The 10,013-nt window shown below is 46.7% G+C and overlaps 1 long non-coding RNA gene across 1 annotated transcript; it reads right to left on the bottom strand.

The window, feature by feature from the left end:
• Positions 1–2,530: 2,530 nt before the first annotated feature.
• Positions 2,531–8,866, bottom strand: LOC106698124. Its single transcript, XR_001349409.2, has 3 exons — positions 8,734–8,866; positions 4,546–4,627; positions 2,531–3,314 (listed from the first exon to the last, which is right to left on the bottom strand). It is a non-coding gene; the product is annotated as an uncharacterized LOC106698124 (long non-coding RNA).
• Positions 8,867–10,013: the final 1,147 nt, after the last annotated feature.

Here is a 10,013-nt window from a genome sequence, read left to right as displayed (position 1 = left end):
ACTCCCCAGGCGCATAACCTTTGCCTTCCCCACTTCTAAGCTCCAAGTTCCCTTCCTTTGCCTCTATAACTTGTTTCCTAAGTCCATTTCTACAAATTACTTTTTCTACCTCTGTGCTTTTCCAAGTAAATGTTCTCTTCTATTTAGAGTCTTGGCTCTGAATTCTTTCCTAGCCAGAACCCAAGTATTGAGGCTGCTGAACCCAGGTCCTGTCTGACACCCCTCGTCTAGCCCTGGTGCCCTTCTCACTGCCCCCAACACTTGAATGTTTTCTCTTTGCTTCAAGATAAAAATCTAGTCACTAAACTTTTATAACATGGGATTTCTTTCGTGATCTGACCCTCCAGCTTCCCTTTGCCAGGCGGTCTGAGCTACTGCCAGCTTTCGGGTCTGCTCTCTCCCCACCTCTGGTCTCTGCTACCTCTTCTCCCTCCACAGCCCCCTCTGCCTGGCCATCACCTGCCCAGGTTTTTACCTGTGGGAAGGCTCCCCGACCTCTGCAATGGGCTCTCTCCCGGGGCGTCCAGAGGAGACCCCGCAGTTCTACCAGGGCAGCTCCCCCCACGGCCCGTTTTCCCTTGTTCCTCTTCTCCACCAGACAGTAAGTCTCCTGAGGGTTATTTCAGGTTATATCTCCGGTAGCTATGAGCTGAATTAGATGGGAAATTCGGAATTTGGAAAGACACCAATGCTGATGAGCTAGGCACGCAGGTGATTTAGATTCGTCTTTCTTTAACCCTCCCACGTCTGTAAAACCTAAGGGTCAGCACCCTCATTCCGTGGGTGGGGAAACGAAGTCTCCGCAGTCCAGTCGCCGCAGCAGGGCACACACCTGGTGGGAGCGCACCCCCGCGACTGGTACAGTGCTCTCTCCCGAAGCGGGGTGGCGCTGGAGCCCAGGGACCCCCACGCTGACCCCCTCCCCAGCAGCGGGCAGGAGATGGGGTGCAGGCCCCGCCCACCCTGTGCCCCGCCTACCCGGCGAGAGGCACTGGCCCCGCCCACCCGGCGGGAGGCGCCGGCCCCGCCCCTGTAGGAGGACCAGAGGCCGCGGGGCGGGCGGGACCCGCGGGGCTTGGTCCCGTGGACTTGCAGTGGGTAATAGTGACCCTTCCGTTCAGGTGGCCGAACGGGCGTGGCAGGTGGGCATGTGGGCGAGGTGCTCACCGACAAGGAGTCGCCCACGAACCCGAGGCCTACGGTTTCCGCTCAAACACCGAGCACAGGGACGCAGCCGGCGGCAGGAGCCAGGCCGCCGAGCGGGGGCGCCGCGAGCTGGCCTCCGGCTTAAGGCTGAGGGTGTTGCAAGCCCCAGCCTCTCGGCAAGTTGTTTTTCCGACTCGACTCCAGCTCCGCCGGGCGGCAGACACTGTACCTTAGAAGTTGCCGTCGGATCGGAAGAGCTTGGAAGCGCCTTTTGCATCCAATTGCCAAGTCCGAGCTTTTGAAGCTCCTCAAAGTTTACTTGAATCGCAGCCCGAAATACATCTTTTCCACCAGGGCTGGCCCGGGCTCAGGAATCCGGGGCTCCGTCGGAGACGCTCCCCTCCCGGAGCTGGAAGCGGCTCTCCGTGCTGCGCCCCTCTTTGCGCCTCTCCCTCCGGGAGCTGACCTGCCCCGGACACACCAGGGCGTGGACGCCAAGGCCCTGGCTCTGTACCTGCCCTGAGCTTGCCTTCTTGGGCAGCTACCATTGGGTTTCGTGTCCTTCTCTGCGCCCCCAAATACCCTGAACATTTCGTTTTATTATTTTATTTTATTATTTATGAGAGAGCGAGACTGAGAGTGACAGAGAGATTAATTTGTTGTTCCACTTATTTGTGCATTCATTGGTTGATTCTTTTAAAATGTTTTTATTGATTTCTTTTTTGAGAGAGAGAAAAGAGAGGGAGAGAAAAAGACCCATCTGCTGCCTCCCGCACGCCCCCTACTGGAGATAGATCCTAACAACCCAGGCATGTGCCTTGACCCGGAATCCAACCAGCGACCTCTGGGTTCATGGGACATCATCACTCAACCAACTGAACCCCACCGGCCAGGGCTCATTGGTTGATTCTTGCATGTGCCCTGACGGAGTCTGTGCTGTAATCAACTGAGCTCCTCTGCAGCACTTATCCTGTACATTCCTACCTGGGACAAAGAACCGACATTTTCAATGTATCTGTTTATTGATCCAGCTCAGAGACACTCTGCTCGCGGTCGCACAGGCCCTGCCCTCAGAAGCTTGGCTGTGGGATGAGTAAGTCCCTCTAGTCAGGAAGGAAAGCTTCCCAAACTTCCCCCTGGCTGTGCAGGACTGCGGGAAACAGATTAGAAGGCCGGGCCAACCCAGATAGAGGAGGAGGCCTGGGAAACAAGCACGGAACACGTTTGTGACTTATCTTTTGTACGTGGAAGCTACTCAGCTAGATTTTCAGGCAAATAGCTACAAATTACTGTAATTTTACATCCACCATCCTTTCCTCCTCCATCTACACCTGTAGATATACCGTATACACAGTTCTCCAAAAAAATGTATACACACTTTGAATAATTATAAAGGCAGTGTTTATTAAAATATAGTTCACTTTCAATATGTAATAGAATCTACTGTTAAAGTGTGTGTACGTTATTTTGGGACGCCCCGTATTACTCTGGGTATTCTGGAATTGTTAGGTTATATTCAATTAAGAGACTTGTATCTTTATCAACTTTCCCTTTTTGGGTAGCATAGAGATGTTAATATTGGGCAGTATAGGGATATTAGTGTTGGGTAGTGTGGTTTTCATGATCATAGAGGCTTGAGTATGACTTTTCATTTTTCAAAGGAAGCAATTCGTGCTTAATCTCTTCTCTGAGATTCATTCAATTATGGATGATTTTTAAATTTTAATTTAAATTATTCAAATAAGTGTTTCCTTTTCTTGGGAGGTCTTGTGTTTATTTAACAATGCTGTCTGTCATTTCTCAGAACGTCTTTTGACATATTTTAGGCCATAAGAAAGCAGACTTGGTTTATAGCACTAGAGGCCCTATGCACGAAATTCGTGCAAGAGTAGGCCTTTGCAGCCCCCGGCAGCTGCCTCAACCCTTGCAGCCCCAGCTTCTTCCGGTAGGTCATCCAGAAGGACATCTGGATGGTCGTTCCGGTTGTCAGCCGTTCGGTCGATTTGCATATTATGCTTTTATTATTATAGATGTCAAATACCCCAGAATTCTGAAAGCAAGATGAGCAGGCACACCCATGCAGACTTAGGGCTCCCACTGCCCTCCACATTTCTTCAATTCACAATTAGCATTTTTTCAACATGAGCAGACTAAAATATCTCAGTTTTCTGAAACAAAAAGGAACACAATTTATTGACCTTCCTTAACCAGAGGAAACACATGGTGTCATTTAACACTAACTCCAGATTTGGATGAAATTTTTAGAGTGAGCAACGCCTCTGATTGAACTAAGTGTCTCTTGCCAGGAAGGAGTCATGCAAAGCTCCGTTTGTTCCACTGAGAACAGAGCAGGCCAAGGTTTAAAATTATATTCCCTGGGTTTCTGCAGGTTATTAAAATATTTGGCTAAATGGTTGAATACACTTAACTGAAAGTCACAATATTTTCAGATACAATATTTGGGACTGAACTAATTGCTGTTCATCTGTGTCTCAAACGGATGGAGCAGCCCCCTCAGAGGCTCCCATGGCAATGCGCTGTGGGCTTTGCAAACCATAGACTAAGTGGGACACAACTTGCTGAATGGTCATTAGCCTAAAACATTTTCTGTGAAAAAACACACCTTATGCGTAGAATGCAACATTTGTACAACTTTTTAGGATGAAACAGGAAATGTTTTTAAAATGTTTGCAGTGCCAGCATCAGCTCTCCAATTGCCTGAGGGTATATGATCACTTTTCTTTTCCGTAAGATTGTTTGGAGAACTTTGAGATGCTCTAACCTAGTATGTTGATCTCAGTCATAGCTCATTAAATGACCTTGAGGAACGCTAGCTAACCTTGACCTTGGCTGTGTTTTGGTCTTTATCATTTAAAAAAATGATTTCTATTGATGAGAGAGAGAGAGAGAGAGAGAGAGATCTATAAGAGAGAATCATTGATTGGCTGCCTCCGGCACACCCCCTACAGGGGATCAAGCCAGAAACCCAGGCATGTGCCTTGACTGGGAATCAAACTGGGCGACCTATGCTCAACCAACTGAGCCATGCTAGCTGAGGTTTTTATCATCTTAATTTCTCTCTCTCTCCTCTCTCTCTCTCTCTCTCATCTCTCCTTACCTCCCTTCCTTTCTTTTTCTGTCTCCTACACATGCTTCCTTATAAGGAGCTTGTTATACCAGCTTTTAAAGGGCGCCTCCTTTCTTAGCTGTACTTGAGGACTAAAAGAAGAGGCCAAACTGCTATGAGCTCTCTTTTCTTTCCTTTAGAAAGTTGGCTATAAATACCTCAGTGTTAGGCGTGAGGTTCAGGGTCTCAGACCCTGCTGGTTACCTGAGAATGCCAGTTCCCACCCAGCCACACCATTCCTCCCATTGGGCGTCTTTACCCCGGACTCAGACCTGTTCACATAACTACTCCGCGGCACCTGCGGGGACTCCTTCACGTTCTTCCTATGAAAGTCCAGCTGCTTCTCCTCCTTCCCTACAAAGACAAAAGATGACGGCATCAGGTATGTTGTGCCAAAATCTGATGTACCGTTGCTGCAGTTTCCAAGTTGGCTAGAGGTAAAAATAGTTCATGATGCCATTTTATTTAAATTTATTATTTTTTAAAATATATTTTTATTGATTTCAGAGAGGAAGGGAGAGGGGGAGAGAGATACATCAGTGATGAGAGAGACCCAGGCATGTGCCCTTGACTGGAATCGAACCGAGGACCCTTCAGTCTGCAGGCTGACACTCTATCCACTGAGCCAAACTAGCTAGGGCTTATTTAAATTTTTTAAAAATGTGTTTATTTTGCCAACACCTTTAAAAAATTGATTTTAGGGAAAGGAAGGGGGGGGAGAGAGAGAGAGAGAGAGAGAGAGAGAGAGAGAGAGAGAGAGAGAAAGAGAGAGAGAGAATTCTGTTGTTTCACTTATTTATGCATTCACTGGTTGCTTCTTGTATGTATCCTGACCGGGGATAGAACCCAAAACCTTGGCGTATCAGGACGACAATGTTCTAACTAACTGAGCCACCCAGCCAGGGCTTATTTAACTTTTAAAACCCTGTGTCTTCTTTAAATTTTTTTTCAATTATTTCAACTCCGCCTCTTTTTGCACAAAGCTTGACAAAATCTTTCTATAATCAAAAAACAGGACCATGCTCTAAAAATACTTGAAATATGAAGAGATGAGAGTCTGGATGACAGATATATTTCAAAGATAAAGTTAAAAACCTAACAACTGTTCACACCCCCCCCCAACACACACACACACACACACACACACACACACACACACACAGTAACAGGAAGGAAACGACCAGCCCACTCAGAGAGAAATGAAAAGCACTTACCTAACAGCCTTCTCATTGTACTCCAGGGAATCAAAAGGCAGAGTCTGGGAGGAGAGCAGGACAGGGTGAAGAGGCCCACGTTTGGGCAGATTTATGGTCCCCTCACGCAGTGAAGGCGTGATTTATGAGGAACATGCAGTCAGGCCAGGGCAGAGTATGGGAACGCATGACTCTGGACTTGGCCCTAAACCTCATCATTAACTACGACACAAATCACATCTCCCATCCGAGCCCACAGGAACTTAATGCTGGGTCTCAAAGGTGTGCAATTAAGCCAGCCCAGCACTGGGCAGAAGGTTGACGATAAACAGATGTGATGTATATTAACGGCCTAATGTGACATCAAAGAAGCAGTTTGGGATTATTTTCTTTCCCTCTCCCAGTGGGCTTTGATCCGGCTCTCTCTCGTATTGCCAGGATTAGTGTGATGTCAGGGGCTCAGTGTTAGCAATGGACGGCCACTTAAGGACTCATTGTGTGGCTGCGGCTGCCACTCACTGAATCCAATTTCCTGCGTAGAGAAGAGACCATCATCAATTCTACTTAAAACAAAGCAAGCAAAACAAACTCAGGAAGGCTTAGGCTATTGTACCAACAAATATGAGGAATAAAACTTTCTCTAGAGATCCTGCTCCTATTATATTCTTTTATGACTGGATATTTTGCAAACATTTTAACATAAAAGAAATTTAAAAATGGAATTCATCTGCATAAAAGCTGATATTTGAAAATGGAAGAGATTCAATATATCAGTAAAGGAGAAAGAGAAAACAAGATATAATCATTTGATTTTAAAAATTCTCCTATGCTTTTACTGTCCTTCTCAGTGCACATGAGGAAAGATGAGCAAAAATACATTCTAGACCAGTAAGTAAAATGGAGACCTTGGATGCCCCTTTTTAACATTGAGGAGTTTGAAAGAGAAATTTCTTTTGTTTGTGAATGTCAATTGATAAGCTGAACTAGCGTTTGTCATTCCTTTAGCTTCCTAGCATCCAAACACCACTTCCTGTATTTGTAGGAACCCCGCCTCCGTGACAGAAGCTGAAAATGCTGGATGCTTGCTTCCCCTGGCAGCTTTGCATAGAGTCCTCTGCACTAGATGCCTTTCTCCAGCACTTGGAATTGGAGGCTAGTGATACAAAACTGACTGTATTCTGGCACCAGGGGCCACAGTGCTGGCTCCTGAAGCCGCTTCCCAGAGGTAGCAGGGACACATGTTTAGGGTCCTCGTCCAAGACTGATGTTAGTGGTGCAAGTGGCAGTTGTGTGCCCACAGACTCCCTCCGTAGCATGAGTGTGGGCATGGTTCCCGGCTCAGCTGCGACCTCTAAATCGGATTCTCTGGCTCCCACAGCGTCTATGATTACTCAACATATACAAATGAATCTGTTTTCTGCCTAAAATAGCTTGAGTTTGCTCCTGTTGCGTATCACAGGAACCTTGATTCATGTAGGAATCAATGACAGGAGCGACTTCACACAACAGCCTCTCAGGGAATCATCAGAACCTGGGAGTCATCATTTGGACTCTGTGGTGACAGCCGTAAAAATCCATCTGGTCTGAAAGGACAGAACTCTGGGAGCCCATGCCACACAGTGGCAAAACTGTGAACCAGAAAAACATCTGAAGTGCTCATTAAAGGCAAGGCCTGGAGAAACGAGGGGTGACTGACACAGAACCCATGAAAGCCAGGAGGGACTGAAGAGGGTAGTTACTGCTGCACAGCTGAAAAGAAAAAGAGAATGCCCAGCTCCGAGTACGAAATTGTTGGCTAAGGACCAGCTAAAAACAAATGACTTTCTATGATAGCACTTAAAGGAAAACTTGTCTCTCCCCGTTACTAGGGAAATTCCCTCATTGAAATGAGCACTCTGATTTCTGTAGGGAAAAAACCAGAGTCCAAGTTGGATTTGATTGATGGCTAAATGATATGAGATGAATTCGCAGGTCCCCCAGTTCTAAAAAAATGAGTTCTCTCTGTGAAAGAATGGTGCCCACTAATTGCACAAAGAATGGAAATAGCTCGTGCCTGGACTCTCCAACACATTCGGAGCCTCTCTTGCTGGAGGAAGTTGCCACGCTTCTCTTCTCATGAATGAATCCATCTGGCCTTCCTTGAAGACCCCACAACAGTGAGCCTGCTTTTAAGAGTAAGCCAGTTCTTCGCTCGCCCTCTCCCCTCCATTTTTGCCAAAGCATAACTAGAGTCAGAGTCCCTGCCCTGGGTGGCCAATTACAAAGTCAAATTGAGGGGAGATATTTTGCTCATTTATTTTAGGGGGAAAAAAATAAGATGGACTGCCTAAGTGGTCTTCTGATGGTGCTAGATCAAGTAGGAAACAAGAAAATTTAAATTAAACTGAAATGATCAGTGTGGGCCAAATTACCAGCGATTCTGAAATCACTGGGCTGCTTCAAACAGCTGGGAGCAATTCTAACTGTGTGCTCCACTTTTATTTTAAGGCCCACTTTTGTATGTAAGGCCCACTCTGGCAAACTGTGGCCCAGACCAGCTACAACAAGGCTTCACGTAGGCCTGATGATGCAGAAGATAACAGGAGCCAGATTATCTGCAGTTGATGAAGAAATTTATTTTGTGGAAATAGATGGAGCCCTGATTAATGACATGCGCTATCCTTCTTGCAGTGGTTCTCAACCTTCCTAATGCCGCGACCCTTTAATACAGTTCCTCATGTTGTGGTGACCCCCAACCATAAAATTATTTTCGTTGCTACTTCATAACTGTAATTTTGCTACTGTTATGAATTGTAATGTAAATATCTGATATGCAGGATGTATTTTCATTGTTCACGACCCACAGGTTGGGAACCGCTGCGCCCTAAAGTGATACGAAAGCCAGTTAGCCATGTCTCTAAGCGCTACTGGCCTGTTGAATTCATTACTCTGTGAGGGCATTGAGACCACCAAAAGTAGAGTACACTTCTGTGATTAACAATGCAGATGCTGAGGTGTTTGTCTACTCACACCAACCTGTGTTTTTAATCATCTGTGTATATTCTGAAGCAATTGTACAGCCAAGTGAGAGGACTCTTAGCCAAGTCTGAGTTGTCATTCTCGCCAGTGTACAAACACGGCCCCGCCTTTGTGGTCTGCCCTAGCTTAGCCATGCTAATTGAAGTTGAGATGCTAGAAATTCCTGGGTATAATGTGAAGGAAATAATTCAAAGACTTAGGGAGACAGGAATGCTGGAGTAAATTTTTAGTGGTGAACTGCACACTCACCTCCTAGCTGTGCTCCTTGAACAGCTAGAAGACACTCGGATCGCCAAGTAGAAACACTGGGAAGGGGAGCACCGGCATCTTTGACTATTGCTGGAGCCGTTGTCAGGAAATAGCCTCATTGAAATGAGCACTCTGACTTCTGTGGGGAGAAAATCTATGATCCGGGGGTGGCAGACGTTAGGTGGAAGCCATTAATTAACGATGCAAAGTGGGTGTCATGACAAAAATAGGCAGCAGGGTCAGGGTCCTTTGCAGAATAGTCCAACCGACAAGACCAGGCAGTGGCTGATAATTATGAGTTCCCCCAGGTCTAATTATAGGGCAGCCCACGCAGGTCCTGCCTGATCTATATAATAATAACAAACAAAACAAAACAACAAAATCTCTGGGTTTGGTGAACAGAGACCTGAATCACTCTTTTTTTTTAAAAAAAAATATTTTATTGACTTTTTACAGAGAGGAAGGGAGAGGGATAGAGAGTTAGAAACATCGATGAGAGAGAACATCAATCAGCTGCTTCCTGCACACCTCCTACTGGGGATGTGCCCGCAACCAAGGTACATGCCCTTGACTGGAATCGAACCTGGGACCTTTCAGTCCGCAGGCCGACGCTCTATCCACTGAGCCAAACCGATTAGGGCCTGAATTACTCTTATAGTGATTTATAGATGCACGGTGATAGGACCTGATGAGCAGGAAGTGGCAGATGACCTAGATGCCTTAGTAAGACCCTGCATCCCGGAGGGGTAGGTAAATCCCACAAAAACACAGGGGCCCGAGGCCACGTGGTGCTTCTAAGGGTCTAGAGGCCTGAAGCAGGTGGAGATATCTTCTAAGTGAAGGTTAAAATGACAGACAGATACAACCATAAAAAGATATATCCACATGTCAGCATATTATTTTAAGCAAATTCAAAAGATGATGCTGCATTACAGAGGTTTATGCCAAAAAGGGGAGGTTCTTCAAGCAAGCCAGCTCCCTTCCGATTCCCAGTCCTGATCAGTTCCTCCTGGGGACAGAGCCTCCACTGCTGACCCTTGAGCCAGGCAGAGGTTCCCCTCCTGTTGGGCGTGAAAACCAGTGCCTGGCTTCATGGGGGGAAGCTTGACCCTCAGGGGTGCTGGTTTGGCTATAACTGGCTCAGACTCTTTATAACTAGAAGGTTCCATCTGGGACATGGCCACCTGGGTAGTGTGAGTCAAAGAACCGTGATGGGAAGAGAAACTCCCCTGGAACACACCCCGATGGTGATAGGCCTGGAGCGACCCCTTCTCACATTT

This window comes from Myotis lucifugus, unplaced genomic scaffold, assembly GCF_000147115.1.
Source record: "Myotis lucifugus unplaced genomic scaffold, Myoluc2.0 scaffold_139, whole genome shotgun sequence".
In the NCBI taxonomy this organism is placed as follows: domain Eukaryota; kingdom Metazoa; phylum Chordata; class Mammalia; order Chiroptera; family Vespertilionidae; genus Myotis; species Myotis lucifugus.
The sequence above is the reverse complement of the archived record's forward strand: the minus strand, read 5'-3'. Positions and strand labels throughout refer to the sequence as shown.